This window comes from Pungitius pungitius, chromosome 12, assembly GCF_949316345.1.
Source record: "Pungitius pungitius chromosome 12, fPunPun2.1, whole genome shotgun sequence".
Classification (NCBI taxonomy): Eukaryota; Metazoa; Chordata; class Actinopteri; order Perciformes; family Gasterosteidae; genus Pungitius; species Pungitius pungitius.
This window is the reverse complement of record NC_084911.1, coordinates 15,365,767-15,385,589: the sequence shown is the minus strand read 5'-3', so window position 1 is coordinate 15,385,589 and position 19,823 is coordinate 15,365,767. Positions and strand designations below refer to the sequence as shown.

The 19,823-nt window shown below is 44.3% G+C and overlaps 34 non-coding genes across 34 annotated transcripts; 7 read left to right on the top strand and 27 right to left on the bottom strand.

Annotated features, from left to right (window-relative positions):
- Positions 1 to 443: 443 nt before the first annotated feature.
- Positions 444 to 525, bottom strand: trnas-gcu (transfer RNA serine (anticodon GCU)). The gene has a single exon. It is a non-coding gene; the product is annotated as a tRNA-Ser (tRNA).
- Positions 526 to 1,060: 535 nt separating this feature from the next.
- Positions 1,061 to 1,142, bottom strand: trnas-gcu (transfer RNA serine (anticodon GCU)). The gene has a single exon. It is a non-coding gene; the product is annotated as a tRNA-Ser (tRNA).
- A 535-nt stretch (positions 1,143 to 1,677) lies between these two features.
- On the bottom strand, positions 1,678 to 1,759 carry trnas-gcu (transfer RNA serine (anticodon GCU)). Its single transcript has one exon. It is a non-coding gene; the product is annotated as a tRNA-Ser (tRNA).
- Positions 1,760 to 2,567: 808 nt separating this feature from the next.
- trnas-gcu (transfer RNA serine (anticodon GCU)) lies at positions 2,568 to 2,649 on the bottom strand. The gene has a single exon. It is a non-coding gene; the product is annotated as a tRNA-Ser (tRNA).
- A 402-nt stretch (positions 2,650 to 3,051) lies between these two features.
- trnaa-agc (transfer RNA alanine (anticodon AGC)) lies at positions 3,052 to 3,124 on the top strand. The gene has a single exon. It is a non-coding gene; the product is annotated as a tRNA-Ala (tRNA).
- Positions 3,125 to 3,457: 333 nt separating this feature from the next.
- Positions 3,458 to 3,539, bottom strand: trnas-gcu (transfer RNA serine (anticodon GCU)). The gene has a single exon. It is a non-coding gene; the product is annotated as a tRNA-Ser (tRNA).
- Positions 3,540 to 3,668: 129 nt separating this feature from the next.
- trnaa-agc (transfer RNA alanine (anticodon AGC)) lies at positions 3,669 to 3,741 on the top strand. The gene has a single exon. It is a non-coding gene; the product is annotated as a tRNA-Ala (tRNA).
- A 333-nt stretch (positions 3,742 to 4,074) lies between these two features.
- On the bottom strand, positions 4,075 to 4,156 carry trnas-gcu (transfer RNA serine (anticodon GCU)). The gene has a single exon. It is a non-coding gene; the product is annotated as a tRNA-Ser (tRNA).
- Positions 4,157 to 4,558: 402 nt separating this feature from the next.
- Positions 4,559 to 4,631, top strand: trnaa-agc (transfer RNA alanine (anticodon AGC)). Its single transcript has one exon. It is a non-coding gene; the product is annotated as a tRNA-Ala (tRNA).
- Positions 4,632 to 4,964: 333 nt separating this feature from the next.
- On the bottom strand, positions 4,965 to 5,046 carry trnas-gcu (transfer RNA serine (anticodon GCU)). Its single transcript has one exon. It is a non-coding gene; the product is annotated as a tRNA-Ser (tRNA).
- A 129-nt stretch (positions 5,047 to 5,175) lies between these two features.
- Positions 5,176 to 5,248, top strand: trnaa-agc (transfer RNA alanine (anticodon AGC)). The gene has a single exon. It is a non-coding gene; the product is annotated as a tRNA-Ala (tRNA).
- Positions 5,249 to 5,581: 333 nt separating this feature from the next.
- Positions 5,582 to 5,663, bottom strand: trnas-gcu (transfer RNA serine (anticodon GCU)). The gene has a single exon. It is a non-coding gene; the product is annotated as a tRNA-Ser (tRNA).
- A 535-nt stretch (positions 5,664 to 6,198) lies between these two features.
- trnas-gcu (transfer RNA serine (anticodon GCU)) lies at positions 6,199 to 6,280 on the bottom strand. The gene has a single exon. It is a non-coding gene; the product is annotated as a tRNA-Ser (tRNA).
- Positions 6,281 to 6,815: 535 nt separating this feature from the next.
- trnas-gcu (transfer RNA serine (anticodon GCU)) lies at positions 6,816 to 6,897 on the bottom strand. Its single transcript has one exon. It is a non-coding gene; the product is annotated as a tRNA-Ser (tRNA).
- Positions 6,898 to 7,705: 808 nt separating this feature from the next.
- On the bottom strand, positions 7,706 to 7,787 carry trnas-gcu (transfer RNA serine (anticodon GCU)). The gene has a single exon. It is a non-coding gene; the product is annotated as a tRNA-Ser (tRNA).
- A 535-nt stretch (positions 7,788 to 8,322) lies between these two features.
- trnas-gcu (transfer RNA serine (anticodon GCU)) lies at positions 8,323 to 8,404 on the bottom strand. Its single transcript has one exon. It is a non-coding gene; the product is annotated as a tRNA-Ser (tRNA).
- A 535-nt stretch (positions 8,405 to 8,939) lies between these two features.
- trnas-gcu (transfer RNA serine (anticodon GCU)) lies at positions 8,940 to 9,021 on the bottom strand. Its single transcript has one exon. It is a non-coding gene; the product is annotated as a tRNA-Ser (tRNA).
- Positions 9,022 to 9,696: 675 nt separating this feature from the next.
- On the top strand, positions 9,697 to 9,769 carry trnaa-agc (transfer RNA alanine (anticodon AGC)). Its single transcript has one exon. It is a non-coding gene; the product is annotated as a tRNA-Ala (tRNA).
- Positions 9,770 to 10,102: 333 nt separating this feature from the next.
- trnas-gcu (transfer RNA serine (anticodon GCU)) lies at positions 10,103 to 10,184 on the bottom strand. Its single transcript has one exon. It is a non-coding gene; the product is annotated as a tRNA-Ser (tRNA).
- Positions 10,185 to 10,313: 129 nt separating this feature from the next.
- Positions 10,314 to 10,386, top strand: trnaa-agc (transfer RNA alanine (anticodon AGC)). Its single transcript has one exon. It is a non-coding gene; the product is annotated as a tRNA-Ala (tRNA).
- Positions 10,387 to 10,719: 333 nt separating this feature from the next.
- trnas-gcu (transfer RNA serine (anticodon GCU)) lies at positions 10,720 to 10,801 on the bottom strand. The gene has a single exon. It is a non-coding gene; the product is annotated as a tRNA-Ser (tRNA).
- Positions 10,802 to 11,336: 535 nt separating this feature from the next.
- On the bottom strand, positions 11,337 to 11,418 carry trnas-gcu (transfer RNA serine (anticodon GCU)). The gene has a single exon. It is a non-coding gene; the product is annotated as a tRNA-Ser (tRNA).
- A 535-nt stretch (positions 11,419 to 11,953) lies between these two features.
- trnas-gcu (transfer RNA serine (anticodon GCU)) lies at positions 11,954 to 12,035 on the bottom strand. Its single transcript has one exon. It is a non-coding gene; the product is annotated as a tRNA-Ser (tRNA).
- An 808-nt stretch (positions 12,036 to 12,843) lies between these two features.
- Positions 12,844 to 12,925, bottom strand: trnas-gcu (transfer RNA serine (anticodon GCU)). The gene has a single exon. It is a non-coding gene; the product is annotated as a tRNA-Ser (tRNA).
- A 535-nt stretch (positions 12,926 to 13,460) lies between these two features.
- trnas-gcu (transfer RNA serine (anticodon GCU)) lies at positions 13,461 to 13,542 on the bottom strand. Its single transcript has one exon. It is a non-coding gene; the product is annotated as a tRNA-Ser (tRNA).
- An 808-nt stretch (positions 13,543 to 14,350) lies between these two features.
- Positions 14,351 to 14,432, bottom strand: trnas-gcu (transfer RNA serine (anticodon GCU)). Its single transcript has one exon. It is a non-coding gene; the product is annotated as a tRNA-Ser (tRNA).
- An 808-nt stretch (positions 14,433 to 15,240) lies between these two features.
- Positions 15,241 to 15,322, bottom strand: trnas-gcu (transfer RNA serine (anticodon GCU)). Its single transcript has one exon. It is a non-coding gene; the product is annotated as a tRNA-Ser (tRNA).
- A 535-nt stretch (positions 15,323 to 15,857) lies between these two features.
- trnas-gcu (transfer RNA serine (anticodon GCU)) lies at positions 15,858 to 15,939 on the bottom strand. Its single transcript has one exon. It is a non-coding gene; the product is annotated as a tRNA-Ser (tRNA).
- A 535-nt stretch (positions 15,940 to 16,474) lies between these two features.
- On the bottom strand, positions 16,475 to 16,556 carry trnas-gcu (transfer RNA serine (anticodon GCU)). The gene has a single exon. It is a non-coding gene; the product is annotated as a tRNA-Ser (tRNA).
- Positions 16,557 to 17,091: 535 nt separating this feature from the next.
- Positions 17,092 to 17,173, bottom strand: trnas-gcu (transfer RNA serine (anticodon GCU)). Its single transcript has one exon. It is a non-coding gene; the product is annotated as a tRNA-Ser (tRNA).
- An 808-nt stretch (positions 17,174 to 17,981) lies between these two features.
- Positions 17,982 to 18,063, bottom strand: trnas-gcu (transfer RNA serine (anticodon GCU)). Its single transcript has one exon. It is a non-coding gene; the product is annotated as a tRNA-Ser (tRNA).
- A 129-nt stretch (positions 18,064 to 18,192) lies between these two features.
- On the top strand, positions 18,193 to 18,265 carry trnaa-agc (transfer RNA alanine (anticodon AGC)). Its single transcript has one exon. It is a non-coding gene; the product is annotated as a tRNA-Ala (tRNA).
- Positions 18,266 to 18,598: 333 nt separating this feature from the next.
- On the bottom strand, positions 18,599 to 18,680 carry trnas-gcu (transfer RNA serine (anticodon GCU)). The gene has a single exon. It is a non-coding gene; the product is annotated as a tRNA-Ser (tRNA).
- A 535-nt stretch (positions 18,681 to 19,215) lies between these two features.
- On the bottom strand, positions 19,216 to 19,297 carry trnas-gcu (transfer RNA serine (anticodon GCU)). The gene has a single exon. It is a non-coding gene; the product is annotated as a tRNA-Ser (tRNA).
- Positions 19,298 to 19,823: the final 526 nt, after the last annotated feature.

Genomic DNA, 19,823 nt, shown 5'->3' with positions numbered 1-19,823 from the left:
AGCCTTATGGCAATTCGACCCAAGCGCTCTGTGTAGAGGGGGATTAGCTCAAATGGTAGAGCGCTCGCTTAGCATGCGAGAAGTAGCGGGATCGATGCCCGCATCCTCCATTATTCCTAATTTTCAGACAAGGAGATAGTGACAATAATCAGCAAAGGCCAAAACACTCGGCCGCCAAGTCTTACTTTAGACTAGGTTTTTACGAACATTTAGTTGATTTCGACCGTCTTATTGACCAAACAATTTTTCTCAATCACCTTAAAGGTGTTGTAAAAACGTATGTTGATGGGTTGAGAAGAATACTCTGTTACATTACAGGGTTGGCTTTAGATGAGGTGTGGACAATCTGAGCCCTTTGCTCCAACCAAATTGGAACTAGGGCAACAGATGTGAATTGCGTAGTGGTGACTTGTAAATGTATTTGGTCAAATAAAAGTGGAATGCGACGAGAATGGGATTCGAACCCATGCGTGCAGAGCACAATGGATTAGCAGTCCATCGCCTTAACCACTCGGCCACCTCGTCTTGTTTGGTCTGACCTTGCGGCATAATTTGATAATAATCGTAGCATGTGTTCATTGTCCTGGGAGGGTTTAAAAGTGTTTAAATGCAGTGTCAGCCTTATGGCAATTCGACCCACGCGCTCTGTGTAGAGGGGGATTAGCTCAAATGGTAGAGCGCTCGCTTAGCATGCGAGAAGTAGCGGGATCGATGCCCGCATCCTCCATTATTCCTAATTTTCAGACAAGGAGATAGTGACAATAATCAGCAAAGGCCAAAACACTCGGCCGCCAAGTCTTACTTTAGACTAGGTTTTTACGAACATTTAGTTGATTTCGACCGTCTTATTGACCAAACAATTTTTCTCAATCACCTTAAAGGTGTTGTAAAAACGTATGTTGATGGGTTGAGAAGAATACTCTGTTACATTACAGGGTTGGCTTTAGATGAGGTGTGGACAATCTGAGCCCTTTGCTTCAACCAAATTGGAACTAGGGCAACAGATGTGAATTTCGTGGTGGTGACTTGTAAATGTATTTGGTCAAATAAAAGTGGAATGCGACGAGAATGGGATTCGAACCCATGCGTGCAGAGCACAATGGATTAGCAGTCCATCGCCTTAACCACTCGGCCACCTCGTCTTGTTTGGTCTGAGCTTGCGGCATAATTTGATAATAATCGTAGCATGTGTTCATTGTCCTGGGAGGGTTTAAAAGTGTTTAAATGCAGTGTCAGCCTTATGGCAATTCGACCCACGCGCTCTGCGTAGAGGGGGGTTAGCTCAAATGGTAGAGCGCTCGCTTAGCATGCGAGAAGTAGCGGGATCGATGCCCGCATCCTCCATTATTCCTAATTTTCAGACAAGGAGATAGTGACAATAATCAGCAAAGGCCAAAACACTCGGCCGCCAAGTCTTACTTTAGACTAGGTTTTTACGAACATTTAGTTGATTTCGACCGTCTTATTGACCAAACAATTTTTCTCAATCACCTTAAAGGTGTTGTAAAAATGTATGTTGATGGGTTGAGAAGAATACTCTGTTACATTACAGGGTTGGCTTTAGATGAGGTGTGGACAATCTGAGCCCTTTGCTCCAACCAAATTGGAACTAGGGCAACAGATGTGAATTTCGTGGTGGTGACTTGTAAATGTATTTGGTCAAATTAAAGTGGAATGCGACGAGAATGGGATTCGAACCCATGCGTGCAGAGCACAATGGATTAGCAGTCCATCGCCTTAACCACTCGGCCACCTCGTCTTGTTTGGTCTGAGCTTGCGGCATAATTTGATAATAATCGTAGCATGTGTTCATTGTCCTGGGAGGGTTTAAAAGTGTTTAAATGCAGTGTCAGCCTTATGGCAATTCGACCCACGCGCTCTGCGTAGAGGGGGGTTAGCTCAAATGGTAGAGCGCTCGCTTAGCATGCGAGAAGTAGCGGGATCGATGCCCGCATCCTCCATTATTCCTAATTTTCAGACAAGGAGATAGTGACAATAATCAGCAAAGGCCAAAACACTCGGCCGCCAAGTCTTGTTTGGTCTGAGCTTGCGGCATTTTATGGTAATTATCGTAGCAGGTGTTCATTGTCCTGGGAGGTTTTAAAAGCGTTTAAATGCAGTGTCAGCCTTATGGCAATTCGACCCAAACGCTCTGTGTAGAGGGGGATTAGCTCAAATGGTAGAGCGCTCGCTTAGCATGCGAGAAGTAGCGGGATCGATGCCCGCATCCTCCATTATTCCTAATTTTGAGACAAGGAGATAGTGACAATAACCAGCAAAGGCCAAAACACTCGGCCGCCAAGTCTTACTTTAGACTAGGTTTTTACGAACATTTAGTGGATTTCGACGGTCTTATTGACCAAACAATTTTTCTCAATCACCTTAAAGGTGTTGTAAAAATGTATGTTGATGGGTTGAGAAGAATACTCTGTTACATTACAGGGTTGGCTTTAGATGAGGTGTGGACAATCTGAGCCCTTTGCTCCAACCAAATTGGAACTAGGGCAACAGATGTGAATTTCGTGGTGGTGACTTGTAAATGTATTTGGTCAAATAAAAGTGGAATGCGACGAGAATGGGATTCGAACCCATGCGTGCAGAGCACAATGGATTAGCAGTCCATCGCCTTAACAACTCGGCCACCTCGTCTTGTTTGGTCTGAGCTTGAGGCATAATTTGATAATTATCGTAGCATGTGTTCATTGTCCTGGGAGGGTTTAAAAGTGTTTAAATGCAGTGTCAGCCTTATGGCAATTCGACCCAAGCGCTCTGTGTAGAGGGGGATTAGCTCAAATGGTAGAGCGCTCGCTTAGCATGCGAGAAGTAGCTGGATCGATGCCCGCATTCTCCATTATTCCTAATTTTTAGACAAGGAGATAGTGACAATAATCAGCAAAGGCCAAAACACTCGGCCGCCAAGTCTTGTTTAATAGGAGCTTGCGGCATAATTTGATAATTATCGTAGCATGTTTTCATTGTCCTGGGAGGTTTTAAAAGTGTTAAAATGCAGTGTCAGCCTTATGGCAAATCGACCCAAGCGCTCTGTGTAGAGGGGGATTAGCTCAAATGGTAGAGCGCTCGCTTAGCATGCGAGAGGTAGCGGGATCGATGCCCGCATCCTCCATTATTCCTAATTTTCAGACAAGGAGATAGTGACAATAATCAGCAAAGGCCAAAACACTCGGCCGCCAAGTCTTACTTTAGAATAGGTTTTTACAAACATTTAGTTGATTTCGACCGTCTTATTGACCAAACAATTTTTCTCAATCACCTTAAAGGTGTTGTAAAAACGTATGTTGATGGGTTGAGAAGAATACTCTGTTACATTACAGGGTTGGCTTTAGATGAGGTCTTGACAATCTGAGCCCTTTGCTCCAACCAAATTGGAACTAGGGCAACAGATGTGAATTTCGTGGTGGTGACTTGTAAATGTATTTGGTCAAAAAGAAGAGGAATGCGACGAGAATGGGATTCGAACCCATGCGTGCAGAGCACAATGGATTAGCAGTCCATCGCCTTAACCACTCGGCCACCTCGTCTTGTTTGGTCTGAGCTTGTGGCATTTTATGGTAATTATCGTAGCATGTTTTCATTGTCCTGGGAGGTTTTAAAAGTGTTAAAATGCAGTGTCAGCCTTATGGCAATTCGACCCATGCGCTCTGTGTAGAGGGGGATTAGCTCAAATGGTAGAGCGCTCGCTTAGCATGCGAGAGGTAGCGGGATCGATGCCCGCATCCTCCATTATTCCTAATTTTCAGACAAGGAGATAGTGACAATAATCAGCAAAGGCCAAAACACTCGGCCGCCAAGTCTTACTTTAGACTAGGTTTTTACAAACATTTAGTTGATTTCGACCGTCTTATTGACCAAACAATTTTTCTCAATCACCTTAAAGGTGTTGTAAAAACGTATGTTGATGGGTTGAGAAGAATACTCTGTTACATTACAGGGTTGGCTTTAGATGAGGTGTGGACAATCTGAGCCCTTTGCTCCAACCAAATTGGAACTAGGGCAACAGATGTGAATTGCGTAGTGGTGACTTGTAAATGTATTTGGTCAAATAGAAGTGGAATGCGACGAGAATGGGATTCGAACCCATGCGTGCAGAGCACAATGGATTAGCAGTCCATCGCCTTAACCACTCGGCCACCTCGTCTTGTTTGGTCTGACCTTGCGGCATAATTTGATAATAATCGTAGCATGTGTTCATTGTCCTGGGAGGGTTTAAAAGTGTTTAAATGCAGTGTCAGCCTTATGGCAATTCGACCCACGCGCTCTGCGTAGAGGGGGATTAGCTCAAATGGTAGAGCGCTCGCTTAGCATGCGAGAAGTAGCGGGATCGATGCCCGCATCCTCCATTATTCCTAATTTTCAGACAAGGAGATAGTGACAATAATCAGCAAAGGCCAAAACACTCGGCCGCCAAGTCTTGTTTAATAGGAGCTTGCGGCATAATTTGATAATTATCGTAGCATGTTTTCATTGTCCTGGGAGGTTTTAAAAGTGTTAAAATGCAGTGTCAGCCTTATGGCAAATCGACCCAAGCGCTCTGTGTAGAGGGGGATTAGCTCAAATGGTAGAGCGCTCGCTTAGCATGCGAGAGGTAGCGGGATCGATGCCCGCATCCTCCATTATTCCTAATTTTCAGACAAGGAGATAGTGACAATAATCAGCAAAGGCCAAAACACTCGGCCGCCAAGTCTTACTTTAGAATAGGTTTTTACAAACATTTAGTTGATTTCGACCGTCTTATTGACCAAACAATTTTTCTCAATCACCTTAAAGGTGTTGTAAAAACGTATGTTGATGGGTTGAGAAGAATACTCTGTTACATTACAGGGTTGGCTTTAGATGAGGTCTTGACAATCTGAGCCCTTTGCTCCAACCAAATTGGAACTAGGGCAACAGATGTGAATTTCGTGGTGGTGACTTGTAAATGTATTTGGTCAAAAAGAAGAGGAATGCGACGAGAATGGGATTCGAACCCATGCGTGCAGAGCACAATGGATTAGCAGTCCATCGCCTTAACCACTCGGCCACCTCGTCTTGTTTGGTCTGAGCTTGTGGCATTTTATGGTAATTATCGTAGCATGTTTTCATTGTCCTGGGAGGTTTTAAAAGTGTTAAAATGCAGTGTCAGCCTTATGGCAATTCGACCCATGCGCTCTGTGTAGAGGGGGATTAGCTCAAATGGTAGAGCGCTCGCTTAGCATGCGAGAGGTAGCGGGATCGATGCCCGCATCCTCCATTATTCCTAATTTTCAGACAAGGAGATAGTGACAATAATCAGCAAAGGCCAAAACACTCGGCCGCCAAGTCTTACTTTAGACTAGGTTTTTACAAACATTTAGTTGATTTCGACCGTCTTATTGACCAAACAATTTTTCTCAATCACCTTAAAGGTGTTGTAAAAACGTATGTTGATGGGTTGAGAAGAATACTCTGTTACATTACAGGGTTGGCTTTAGATGAGGTGTGGACAATCTGAGCCCTTTGCTCCAACCAAATTGGAACTAGGGCAACAGATGTGAATTGCGTAGTGGTGACTTGTAAATGTATTTGGTCAAATAGAAGTGGAATGCGACGAGAATGGGATTCGAACCCATGCGTGCAGAGCACAATGGATTAGCAGTCCATCGCCTTAACCACTCGGCCACCTCGTCTTGTTTGGTCTGACCTTGCGGCATAATTTGATAATAATCGTAGCATGTGTTCATTGTCCTGGGAGGGTTTAAAAGTGTTTAAATGCAGTGTCAGCCTTATGGCAATTCGACCCACGCGCTCTGCGTAGAGGGGGATTAGCTCAAATGGTAGAGCGCTCGCTTAGCATGCGAGAAGTAGCGGGATCGATGCCCGCATCCTCCATTATTCCTAATTTTCAGACAAGGAGATAGTGACAATAATCAGCAAAGGCCAAAACACTCGGCCGCCAAGTCTTACTTTAGACTAGGTTTTTACGAACATTTAGTTGATTTCGACCGTCTTATTGACCAAACAATTTTTCTCAATCACCTTAAAGGTGTTGTAAAAACGTATGTTGATGGGTTGAGAAGAATACTCTGTTACATTACAGGGTTGGCTTTAGATGAGGTGTGGACAATCTGAGCCCTTTGCTTCAACCAAATTGGAACTAGGGCAACAGATGTGAATTTCGTGGTGGTGACTTGTAAATGTATTTGGTCAAATAAAAGTGGAATGCGACGAGAATGGGATTCGAACCCATGCGTGCAGAGCACAATGGATTAGCAGTCCATCGCCTTAACCACTCGGCCACCTCGTCTTGTTTGGTCTGAGCTTGCGGCATAATTTGATAATAATCGTAGCATGTGTTCATTGTCCTGGGAGGGTTTAAAAGTGTTTAAATGCAGTGTCAGCCTTATGGCAATTCGACCCACGCGCTCTGCGTAGAGGGGGGTTAGCTCAAATGGTAGAGCGCTCGCTTAGCATGCGAGAAGTAGCGGGATCGATGCCCGCATCCTCCATTATTCCTAATTTTCAGACAAGGAGATAGTGACAATAATCAGCAAAGGCCAAAACACTCGGCCGCCAAGTCTTACTTTAGACTAGGTTTTTACGAACATTTAGTTGATTTCGACCGTCTTATTGACCAAACAATTTTTCTCAATCACCTTAAAGGTGTTGTAAAAATGTATGTTGATGGGTTGAGAAGAATACTCTGTTACATTACAGGGTTGGCTTTAGATGAGGTGTGGACAATCTGAGCCCTTTGCTCCAACCAAATTGGAACTAGGGCAACAGATGTGAATTTCGTGGTGGTGACTTGTAAATGTATTTGGTCAAATTAAAGTGGAATGCGACGAGAATGGGATTCGAACCCATGCGTGCAGAGCACAATGGATTAGCAGTCCATCGCCTTAACCACTCGGCCACCTCGTCTTGTTTGGTCTGAGCTTGCGGCATAATTTGATAATAATCGTAGCATGTGTTCATTGTCCTGGGAGGGTTTAAAAGTGTTTAAATGCAGTGTCAGCCTTATGGCAATTCGACCCACGCGCTCTGCGTAGAGGGGGGTTAGCTCAAATGGTAGAGCGCTCGCTTAGCATGCGAGAAGTAGCGGGATCGATGCCCGCATCCTCCATTATTCCTAATTTTCAGACAAGGAGATAGTGACAATAATCAGCAAAGGCCAAAACACTCGGCCGCCAAGTCTTGTTTGGTCTGAGCTTGCGGCATTTTATGGTAATTATCGTAGCAGGTGTTCATTGTCCTGGGAGGTTTTAAAAGCGTTTAAATGCAGTGTCAGCCTTATGGCAATTCGACCCAAACGCTCTGTGTAGAGGGGGATTAGCTCAAATGGTAGAGCGCTCGCTTAGCATGCGAGAAGTAGCGGGATCGATGCCCGCATCCTCCATTATTCCTAATTTTGAGACAAGGAGATAGTGACAATAACCAGCAAAGGCCAAAACACTCGGCCGCCAAGTCTTACTTTAGACTAGGTTTTTACGAACATTTAGTTGATTTCGACCGTCTTATTGACCAAACAATTTTTCTCAATCACCTTAAAGGTGTTGTAAAAATGTATGTTGATGGGTTGAGAAGAATACTCTGTTACATTACAGGGTTGGCTTTAGATGAGGTGTGGACAATCTGAGCCCTTTGCTCCAACCAAATTGGAACTAGGGCAACAGATGTGAATTTCGTGGTGGTGACTTGTAAATGTATTTGGTCAAATAAAAGTGGAATGCGACGAGAATGGGATTCGAACCCATGCGTGCAGAGCACAATGGATTAGCAGTCCATCGCCTTAACCACTCGGCCACCTCGTCTTGTTTGGTCTGACCTTGCGGCATAATTTGATAATAATCGTAGCATGTGTTCATTGTCCTGGGAGGGTTTAAAAGTGTTTAAATGCAGTGTCAGCCTTATGGCAATTCGACCCACGCGCTCTGTGTAGAGGGGGATTAGCTCAAATGGTAGAGCGCTCGCTTAGCATGCGAGAAGTAGCGGGATCGATGCCCGCATCCTCCATTATTCCTAATTTTCAGACAAGGAGATAGTGACAATAATCAGCAAAGGCCAAAACACTCGGCCGCCAAGTCTTACTTTAGACTAGGTTTTTACGAACATTTAGTTGATTTCGACCGTCTTATTGACCAAACAATTTTTCTCAATCACCTTAAAGGTGTTGTAAAAACGTATGTTGATGGGTTGAGAAGAATACTCTGTTACATTACAGGGTTGGCTTTAGATGAGGTGTGGACAATCTGAGCCCTTTGCTTCAACCAAATTGGAACTAGGGCAACAGATGTGAATTTCGTGGTGGTGACTTGTAAATGTATTTGGTCAAATAAAAGTGGAATGCGACGAGAATGGGATTCGAACCCATGCGTGCAGAGCACAATGGATTAGCAGTCCATCGCCTTAACCACTCGGCCACCTCGTCTTGTTTGGTCTGAGCTTGCGGCATAATTTGATAATAATCGTAGCATGTGTTCATTGTCCTGGGAGGGTTTAAAAGTGTTTAAATGCAGTGTCAGCCTTATGGCAATTCGACCCACGCGCTCTGCGTAGAGGGGGGTTAGCTCAAATGGTAGAGCGCTCGCTTAGCATGCGAGAAGTAGCGGGATCGATGCCCGCATCCTCCATTATTCCTAATTTTCAGACAAGGAGATAGTGACAATAATCAGCAAAGGCCAAAACACTCGGCCGCCAAGTCTTACTTTAGACTAGGTTTTTACGAACATTTAGTTGATTTCGACCGTCTTATTGACCAAACAATTTTTCTCAATCACCTTAAAGGTGTTGTAAAAATGTATGTTGATGGGTTGAGAAGAATACTCTGTTACATTACAGGGTTGGCTTTAGATGAGGTGTGGACAATCTGAGCCCTTTGCTCCAACCAAATTGGAACTAGGGCAACAGATGTGAATTTCGTGGTGGTGACTTGTAAATGTATTTGGTCAAATTAAAGTGGAATGCGACGAGAATGGGATTCGAACCCATGCGTGCAGAGCACAATGGATTAGCAGTCCATCGCCTTAACCACTCGGCCACCTCGTCTTGTTTGGTCTGAGCTTGCGGCATAATTTGATAATAATCGTAGCATGTGTTCATTGTCCTGGGAGGGTTTAAAAGTGTTTAAATGCAGTGTCAGCCTTATGGCAATTCGACCCACGCGCTCTGCGTAGAGGGGGGTTAGCTCAAATGGTAGAGCGCTCGCTTAGCATGCGAGAAGTAGCGGGATCGATGCCCGCATCCTCCATTATTCCTAATTTTCAGACAAGGAGATAGTGACAATAATCAGCAAAGGCCAAAACACTCGGCCGCCAAGTCTTGTTTGGTCTGAGCTTCCGGCATTTTATGGTAATTATCGTAGCAGGTGTTCATTGTCCTGGGAGGTTTTAAAAGCGTTTAAATGCAGTGTCAGCCTTATGGCAATTCGACCCACGCGCTCTGCGTAGAGGGGGGTTAGCTCAAATGGTAGAGCGCTCGCTTAGCATGCGAGAAGTAGCGGGATCGATGCCCGCATTCTCCATTATTCCTAATTTTTAGACAAGGAGATAGTGACAATAATCAGCAAAGGCCAAAACACTCGGCCGCCAAGTCTTGTTTAATAGGAGCTTGCGGCATAATTTGATAATTATCGTAGCATGTTTTCATTGTCCTGGGAGGTTTTAAAAGTGTTAAAATGCAGTGTCAGCCTTATGGCAAATCGACCCAAGCGCTCTGTGTAGAGGGGGATTAGCTCAAATGGTAGAGCGCTCGCTTAGCATGCGAGAGGTAGCGGGATCGATGCCCGCATCCTCCATTATTCCTAATTTTCAGACAAGGAGATAGTGACAATAATCAGCAAAGGCCAAAACACTCGGCCGCCAAGTCTTACTTTAGAATAGGTTTTTACAAACATTTAGTTGATTTCGACCGTCTTATTGACCAAACAATTTTTCTCAATCACCTTAAAGGTGTTGTAAAAACGTATGTTGATGGGTTGAGAAGAATACTCTGTTACATTACAGGGTTGGCTTTAGATGAGGTCTTGACAATCTGAGCCCTTTGCTCCAACCAAATTGGAACTAGGGCAACAGATGTGAATTTCGTGGTGGTGACTTGTAAATGTATTTGGTCAAAAAGAAGAGGAATGCGACGAGAATGGGATTCGAACCCATGCGTGCAGAGCACAATGGATTAGCAGTCCATCGCCTTAACCACTCGGCCACCTCGTCTTGTTTGGTCTGAGCTTGTGGCATTTTATGGTAATTATCGTAGCATGTTTTCATTGTCCTGGGAGGTTTTAAAAGTGTTAAAATGCAGTGTCAGCCTTATGGCAATTCGACCCATGCGCTCTGTGTAGAGGGGGATTAGCTCAAATGGTAGAGCGCTCGCTTAGCATGCGAGAGGTAGCGGGATCGATGCCCGCATCCTCCATTATTCCTAATTTTCAGACAAGGAGATAGTGACAATAATCAGCAAAGGCCAAAACACTCGGCCGCCAAGTCTTACTTTAGACTAGGTTTTTACAAACATTTAGTTGATTTCGACCGTCTTATTGACCAAACAATTTTTCTCAATCACCTTAAAGGTGTTGTAAAAACGTATGTTGATGGGTTGAGAAGAATACTCTGTTACATTACAGGGTTGGCTTTAGATGAGGTGTGGACAATCTGAGCCCTTTGCTCCAACCAAATTGGAACTAGGGCAACAGATGTGAATTGCGTAGTGGTGACTTGTAAATGTATTTGGTCAAATAAAAGTGGAATGCGACGAGAATGGGATTCGAACCCATGCGTGCAGAGCACAATGGATTAGCAGTCCATCGCCTTAACCACTCGGCCACCTCGTCTTGTTTGGTCTGACCTTGCGGCATAATTTGATAATAATCGTAGCATGTGTTCATTGTCCTGGGAGGGTTTAAAAGTGTTTAAATGCAGTGTCAGCCTTATGGCAATTCGACCCACGCGCTCTGCGTAGAGGGGGATTAGCTCAAATGGTAGAGCGCTCGCTTAGCATGCGAGAAGTAGCGGGATCGATGCCCGCATCCTCCATTATTCCTAATTTTCAGACAAGGAGATAGTGACAATAATCAGCAAAGGCCAAAACACTCGGCCGCCAAGTCTTACTTTAGACTAGGTTTTTACGAACATTTAGTTGATTTCGACCGTCTTATTGACCAAACAATTTTTCTCAATCACCTTAAAGGTGTTGTAAAAACGTATGTTGATGGGTTGAGAAGAATACTCTGTTACATTACAGGGTTGGCTTTAGATGAGGTGTGGACAATCTGAGCCCTTTGCTTCAACCAAATTGGAACTAGGGCAACAGATGTGAATTTCGTGGTGGTGACTTGTAAATGTATTTGGTCAAATAAAAGTGGAATGCGACGAGAATGGGATTCGAACCCATGCGTGCAGAGCACAATGGATTAGCAGTCCATCGCCTTAACCACTCGGCCACCTCGTCTTGTTTGGTCTGAGCTTGCGGCATAATTTGATAATAATCGTAGCATGTGTTCATTGTCCTGGGAGGGTTTAAAAGTGTTTAAATGCAGTGTCAGCCTTATGGCAATTCGACCCACGCGCTCTGCGTAGAGGGGGGTTAGCTCAAATGGTAGAGCGCTCGCTTAGCATGCGAGAAGTAGCGGGATCGATGCCCGCATCCTCCATTATTCCTAATTTTCAGACAAGGAGATAGTGACAATAATCAGCAAAGGCCAAAACACTCGGCCGCCAAGTCTTACTTTAGACTAGGTTTTTACGAACATTTAGTTGATTTCGACCGTCTTATTGACCAAACAATTTTTCTCAATCACCTTAAAGGTGTTGTAAAAATGTATGTTGATGGGTTGAGAAGAATACTCTGTTACATTACAGGGTTGGCTTTAGATGAGGTGTGGACAATCTGAGCCCTTTGCTCCAACCAAATTGGAACTAGGGCAACAGATGTGAATTTCGTGGTGGTGACTTGTAAATGTATTTGGTCAAATTAAAGTGGAATGCGACGAGAATGGGATTCGAACCCATGCGTGCAGAGCACAATGGATTAGCAGTCCATCGCCTTAACCACTCGGCCACCTCGTCTTGTTTGGTCTGAGCTTGCGGCATAATTTGATAATAATCGTAGCATGTGTTCATTGTCCTGGGAGGGTTTAAAAGTGTTTAAATGCAGTGTCAGCCTTATGGCAATTCGACCCACGCGCTCTGCGTAGAGGGGGGTTAGCTCAAATGGTAGAGCGCTCGCTTAGCATGCGAGAAGTAGCGGGATCGATGCCCGCATCCTCCATTATTCCTAATTTTCAGACAAGGAGATAGTGACAATAATCAGCAAAGGCCAAAACACTCGGCCGCCAAGTCTTGTTTGGTCTGAGCTTGCGGCATTTTATGGTAATTATCGTAGCAGGTGTTCATTGTCCTGGGAGGTTTTAAAAGCGTTTAAATGCAGTGTCAGCCTTATGGCAATTCGACCCAAACGCTCTGTGTAGAGGGGGATTAGCTCAAATGGTAGAGCGCTCGCTTAGCATGCGAGAAGTAGCGGGATCGATGCCCGCATCCTCCATTATTCCTAATTTTGAGACAAGGAGATAGTGACAATAACCAGCAAAGGCCAAAACACTCGGCCGCCAAGTCTTACTTTAGACTAGGTTTTTACGAACATTTAGTTGATTTCGACCGTCTTATTGACCAAACAATTTTTCTCAATCACCTTAAAGGTGTTGTAAAAATGTATGTTGATGGGTTGAGAAGAATACTCTGTTACATTACAGGGTTGGCTTTAGATGAGGTGTGGACAATCTGAGCCCTTTGCTCCAACCAAATTGGAACTAGGGCAACAGATGTGAATTTCGTGGTGGTGACTTGTAAATGTATTTGGTCAAATAAAAGTGGAATGCGACGAGAATGGGATTCGAACCCATGCGTGCAGAGCACAATGGATTAGCAGTCCATCGCCTTAACAACTCGGCCACCTCGTCTTGTTTGGTCTGAGCTTGAGGCATAATTTGATAATTATCGTAGCATGTGTTCATTGTCCTGGGAGGGTTTAAAAGTGTTTAAATGCAGTGTCAGCCTTATGGCAATTCGACCCACGCGCTCTGTGTAGAGGGGGATTAGCTCAAATGGTAGAGCGCTCGCTTAGCATGCGAGAAGTAGCGGGATCGATGCCCGCATCCTCCATTATTCCTAATTTTCAGACAAGGAGATAGTGACAATAATCAGCAAAGGCCAAAACACTCGGCCGCCAAGTCTTACTTTAGACTAGGTTTTTACGAACATTTAGTTGATTTCGACCGTCTTATTGACCAAACAATTTTTCTCAATCACCTTAAAGGTGTTGTAAAAATGTATGTTGATGGGTTGAGAAGAATACTCTGTTACATTACAGGGTTGGCTTTAGATGAGGTGTGGACAATCTGAGCCCTTTGCTCCAACCAAATTGGAACTAGGGCAACAGATGTGAATTTCGTGGTGGTGACTTGTAAATGTATTTGGTCAAATTAAAGTGGAATGCGACGAGAATGGGATTCGAACCCATGCGTGCAGAGCACAATGGATTAGCAGTCCATCGCCTTAACCACTCGGCCACCTCGTCTTGTTTGGTCTGAGCTTGCGGCATAATTTGATAATAATCGTAGCATGTGTTCATTGTCCTGGGAGGGTTTAAAAGTGTTTAAATGCAGTGTCAGCCTTATGGCAATTCGACCCACGCGCTCTGCGTAGAGGGGGGTTAGCTCAAATGGTAGAGCGCTCGCTTAGCATGCGAGAAGTAGCGGGATCGATGCCCGCATCCTCCATTATTCCTAATTTTCAGACAAGGAGATAGTGACAATAATCAGCAAAGGCCAAAACACTCGGCCGCCAAGTCTTGTTTGGTCTGAGCTTGCGGCATTTTATGGTAATTATCGTAGCAGGTGTTCATTGTCCTGGGAGGTTTTAAAAGCGTTTAAATGCAGTGTCAGCCTTATGGCAATTCGACCCAAACGCTCTGTGTAGAGGGGGATTAGCTCAAATGGTAGAGCGCTCGCTTAGCATGCGAGAAGTAGCGGGATCGATGCCCGCATCCTCCATTATTCCTAATTTTGAGACAAGGAGATAGTGACAATAACCAGCAAAGGCCAAAACACTCGGCCGCCAAGTCTTACTTTAGACTAGGTTTTTACGAACATTTAGTTGATTTCGACCGTCTTATTGACCAAACAATTTTTCTCAATCACCTTAAAGGTGTTGTAAAAATGTATGTTGATGGGTTGAGAAGAATACTCTGTTACATTACAGGGTTGGCTTTAGATGAGGTGTGGACAATCTGAGCCCTTTGCTCCAACCAAATTGGAACTAGGGCAACAGATGTGAATTTCGTGGTGGTGACTTGTAAATGTATTTGGTCAAATAAAAGTGGAATGCGACGAGAATGGGATTCGAACCCATGCGTGCAGAGCACAATGGATTAGCAGTCCATCGCCTTAACAACTCGGCCACCTCGTCTTGTTTGGTCTGAGCTTGAGGCATAATTTGATAATTATCGTAGCATGTGTTCATTGTCCTGGGAGGGTTTAAAAGTGTTTAAATGCAGTGTCAGCCTTATGGCAATTCGACCCAAGCGCTCTGTGTAGAGGGGGATTAGCTCAAATGGTAGAGCGCTCGCTTAGCATGCGAGAAGTAGCGGGATCGATGCCCGCATTCTCCATTATTCCTAATTTTTAGACAAGGAGATAGTGACAATAATCAGCAAAGGCCAAAACACTCGGCCGCCAAGTCTTGTTTAATAGGAGCTTGCGGCATAATTTGATAATTATCGTAGCATGTTTTCATTGTCCTGGGAGGTTTTAAAAGTGTTAAAATGCAGTGTCAGCCTTATGGCAAATCGACCCAAGCGCTCTGTGTAGAGGGGGATTAGCTCAAATGGTAGAGCGCTCGCTTAGCATGCGAGAAGTAGCGGGATCGATGCCCGCATTCTCCATTATTTCTAATTTTTAGACAAGGAGATAGTGGCAATAATCAGCAAAGGCCAAAACACTCGGCTGCCAAGTCTTACTTTAGACTAGGTTTTTACGAACATTTAGTTGATTTCGACCGTCTTATTGACTAAACAATCTTTCTCAATCAACTTAAAGGTGTTGTAAAAACGTATGTTGATGGGTTGAGAAGAATCCTCTGTTACATTACAGGGTTGGCTTTAGATGAGGTGTGGACAATCTGAGCCCTTTGCTCCAACCAAATTGGAACTAGGGCAACAGATGTGAATTGCGTAGTGGTGACTTGTAAATGTATTTGGTCAAATAAAAGTGGAATGCGACGAGAATGGGATTCGAACCCATGCGTGCAGAGCACAATGGATTAGCAGTCCATCGCCTTAACCACTCGGCCACCTCGTCTTGTTTGGTCTGACCTTGCGGCATAATTTGATAATAATCGTAGCATGTGTTCATTGTCCTGGGAGGGTTTAAAAGTGTTTAAATGCAGTGTCAGCCTTATGTCAATTCGACCCACGCGCTCTGTGTAGAGGGGGATTAGCTCAAATGGTAGAGCGCTCGCTTAGCATGCGAGAAGTAGCGGGATCGATGCCCGCATCCTCCATTATTCCTAATTTTCAGACAAGGAGATAGTGACAATAATCAGCAAAGGCCAAAACACTCGGCCGCCAAGTCTTACTTTAGACTAGGTTTTTACGAACATTTAGTTGATTTCGACCGTCTTATTGACCAAACAATTTTTCTTAATCACCTTAAAGGTGTTGTAAAAACGTATGTTGATGGGTTGAGAAGAATACTCTGTTACATTACAGGGTTGGCTTTAGATGAGGTGTGGACAATCTGAGCCCTTTGCTCCAACCAAATTGGAACTAGGGCAACAGATGTGAATTGCGTAGTGGTGACTTGTAAATGTATTTGGTCAAATAAAAGTGGAATGCGACGAGAATGGGATTCGAACCCATGCGTGCAGAGCACAATGGATTAGCAGTCCATCGCCTTAACCACTCGGCCACCTCGTCTTGTTTGGTCTGACCTTGCGGCATAATTTGATAATAATCGTAGCATGTGTTCATTGTCCTGGGAGGGTTTAAAAGTGTTTAAATGCAGTGTCAGCCTTATGGCAATTCGACCCACGCGCTCTGCGTAGAGGGGGATTAGCTCAAATGGTAGAGCGCTCGCTTAGCATGCGAGAAGTAGCGGGATCGATGCCCGCATCCTCCATTATTCCTAATTTTCAGACAAGGAGATAGTGACAATAATCAGCAAAGGCCAAAACACTCGGCCGCCAAGTCTTACTTTAGACTAGGTTTTTACGAACATTTAGTTGATTTCGACCGTCTTATTGACCAAACAATTTTTCTCAATCACCTTAAAGGTGTTGTAAAAACGTATGTTGATGGGTTGAGAAGAATACTCTGTTACATTACAGGGTTGGCTTTAGATGAGGTGTGGACAATCTGAGCCCTTTGCTTCAACCAAATTGGAACTAGGGCAACAGATGTGAATTTCGTGGTGGTGACTTGTAAATGTATTTGGTCAAATAAAAGTGGAATGCGACGAGAATGGGATTCGAACCCATGCGTGCAGAGCACAATGGATTAGCAGTCCATCGCCTTAACCACTCGGCCACCTCGTCTTGTTTGGTCTGAGCTTGCGGCATAATTTGATAATAATCGTAGCATGTGTTCATTGTCCTGGGAGGGTTTAAAAGTGTTTAAATGCAGTGTCAGCCTTATGGCAATTCGACCCACGCGCTCTGCGTAGAGGGGGGTTAGCTCAAATGGTAGAGCGCTCGCTTAGCATGCGAGAAGTAGCGGGATCGATGCCCGCATCCTCCATTATTCCTAATTTTCAGACAAGGAGATAGTGACAATAATCAGCAAAGGCCAAAACACTCGGCCGCCAAGTCTTACTTTAGACTAGGTTTTTACGAACATTTAGTTGATTTCGACCGTCTTATTGACCAAACAATTTTTCTCAATCACCTTAAAGGTGTTGTAAAAATGTATGTTGATGGGTTGAGAAGAATACTCTGTTACATTACAGGGTTGGCTTTAGATGAGGTGTGGACAATCTGAGCCCTTTGCTCCAACCAAATTGGAACTAGGGCAACAGATGTGAATTTCGTGGTGGTGACTTGTAAATGTATTTGGTCAAATTAAAGTGGAATGCGACGAGAATGGGATTCGAACCCATGCGTGCAGAGCACAATGGATTAGCAGTCCATCGCCTTAACCACTCGGCCACCTCGTCTTGTTTGGTCTGAGCTTGCGGCATAATTTGATAATAATCGTAGCATGTGTTCATTGTCCTGGGAGGGTTTAAAAGTGTTTAAATGCAGTGTCAGCCTTATGGCAATTCGACCCACGCGCTCTGCGTAGAGGGGGGTTAGCTCAAATGGTAGAGCGCTCGCTTAGCATGCGAGAAGTAGCGGGATCGATGCCCGCATCCTCCATTATTCCTAATTTTCAGACAAGGAGATAGTGACAATAATCAGCAAAGGCCAAAACACTCGGCCGCCAAGTCTTGTTTGGTCTGAGCTTGCGGCATTTTATGGTAATTATCGTAGCAGGTGTTCATTGTCCTGGGAGGTTTTAAAAGCGTTTAAATGCAGTGTCAGCCTTATGGCAATTCGACCCAAACGCTCTGTGTAGAGGGGGATTAGCTCAAATGGTAGAGCGCTCGCTTAGCATGCGAGAAGTAGCGGGATCGATGCCCGCATCCTCCATTATTCCTAATTTTGAGACAAGGAGATAGTGACAATAACCAGCAAAGGCCAAAACACTCGGCCGCCAAGTCTTACTTTAGACTAGGTTTTTACGAACATTTAGTTGATTTCGACCGTCTTATTGACCAAACAATTTTTCTCAATCACCTTAAAGGTGTTGTAAAAATGTATGTTGATGGGTTGAGAAGAATACTCTGTTACATTACAGGGTTGGCTTTAGATGAGGTGTGGACAATCTGAGCCCTTTGCTCCAACCAAATTGGAACTAGGGCAACAGATGTGAATTTCGTGGTGGTGACTTGTAAATGTATTTGGTCAAATAAAAGTGGAATGCGACGAGAATGGGATTCGAACCCATGCGTGCAGAGCACAATGGATTAGCAGTCCATCGCCTTAACCACTCGGCCACCTCGTCTTGTTTGGTCTGAGCTTGTGGCATTTTATGGTAATTATCGTAGCATGTTTTCATTGTCCTGGGAGGTTTTAAAAGTGTTAAAATGCAGTGTCAGCCTTATGGCAATTCGACCCATGCGCTCTGTGTAGAGGGGGATTAGCTCAAATGGTAGAGCGCTCGCTTAGCATGCGAGAGGTAGCGGGATCGATGCCCGCATCCTCCATTATTCCTAATTTTCAGACAAGGAGATAGTGACAATAATCAGCAAAGGCCAAAACACTCGGCCGCCAAGTCTTACTTTAGACTAGGTTTTTACAAACATTTAGTTGATTTCGACCGTCTTATTGACCAAACAATTTTTCTCAATCACCTTAAAGGTGTTGTAAAAACGTATGTTGATGGGTTGAGAAGAATACTCTGTTACATTACAGGGTTGGCTTTAGATGAGGTGTGGACAATCTGAGCCCTTTGCTCCAACCAAATTGGAACTAGGGCAACAGATGTGAATTGCGTAGTGGTGACTTGTAAATGTATTTGGTCAAATAAAAGTGGAATGCGACGAGAATGGGATTCGAACCCATGCGTGCAGAGCACAATGGATTAGCAGTCCATCGCCTTAACCACTCGGCCACCTCGTCTTGTTTGGTCTGACCTTGCGGCATAATTTGATAATAATCGTAGCATGTGTTCATTGTCCTGGGAGGGTTTAAAAGTGTTTAAATGCAGTGTCAGCCTTATGGCAATTCGACCCACGCGCTCTGCGTAGAGGGGGATTAGCTCAAATGGTAGAGCGCTCGCTTAGCATGCGAGAAGTAGCGGGATCGATGCCCGCATCCTCCATTATTCCTAATTTTCAGACAAGGAGATAGTGACAATAATCAGCAAAGGCCAAAACACTCGGCCGCCAAGTCTTACTTTAGACTAGGTTTTTACGAACATTTAGTTGATTTCGACCGTCTTATTGACCAAACAATTTTTCTCAATCACCTTAAAGGTGTTGTAAAAACGTATGTTGATGGGTTGAGAAGAATACTCTGTTACATTACAGGGTTGGCTTTAGATGAGGTGTGGACAATCTGAGCCCTTTGCTTCAACCAAATTGGAACTAGGGCAACAGATGTGAATTTCGTGGTGGTGACTTGTAAATGTATTTGGTCAAATAAAAGTGGAATGCGACGAGAATGGGATTCGAACCCATGCGTGCAGAGCACAATGGATTAGCAGTCCATCGCCTTAACCACTCGGCCACCTCGTCTTGTTTGGTCTGAGCTTGCGGCATAATTTGATAATAATCGTAGCATGTGTTCATTGTCCTGGGAGGGTTTAAAAGTGTTTAAATGCAGTGTCAGCCTTATGGCAATTCGACCCACGCGCTCTGCGTAGAGGGGGGTTAGCTCAAATGGTAGAGCGCTCGCTTAGCATGCGAGAAGTAGCGGGATCGATGCCCGCATCCTCCATTATTCCTAATTTTCAGACAAGGAGATAGTGACAATAATCAGCAAAGGCCAAAACACTCGGCCGCCAAGTCTTACTTTAGACTAGGTTTTTACGAACATTTAGTTGATTTCGACCGTCTTATTGACCAAACAATTTTTCTCAATCACCTTAAAGGTGTTGTAAAAATGTATGTTGATGGGTTGAGAAGAATACTCTGTTACATTACAGGGTTGGCTTTAGATGAGGTGTGGACAATCTGAGCCCTTTGCTCCAACCAAATTGGAACTAGGGCAACAGATGTGAATTTCGTGGTGGTGACTTGTAAATGTATTTGGTCAAATTAA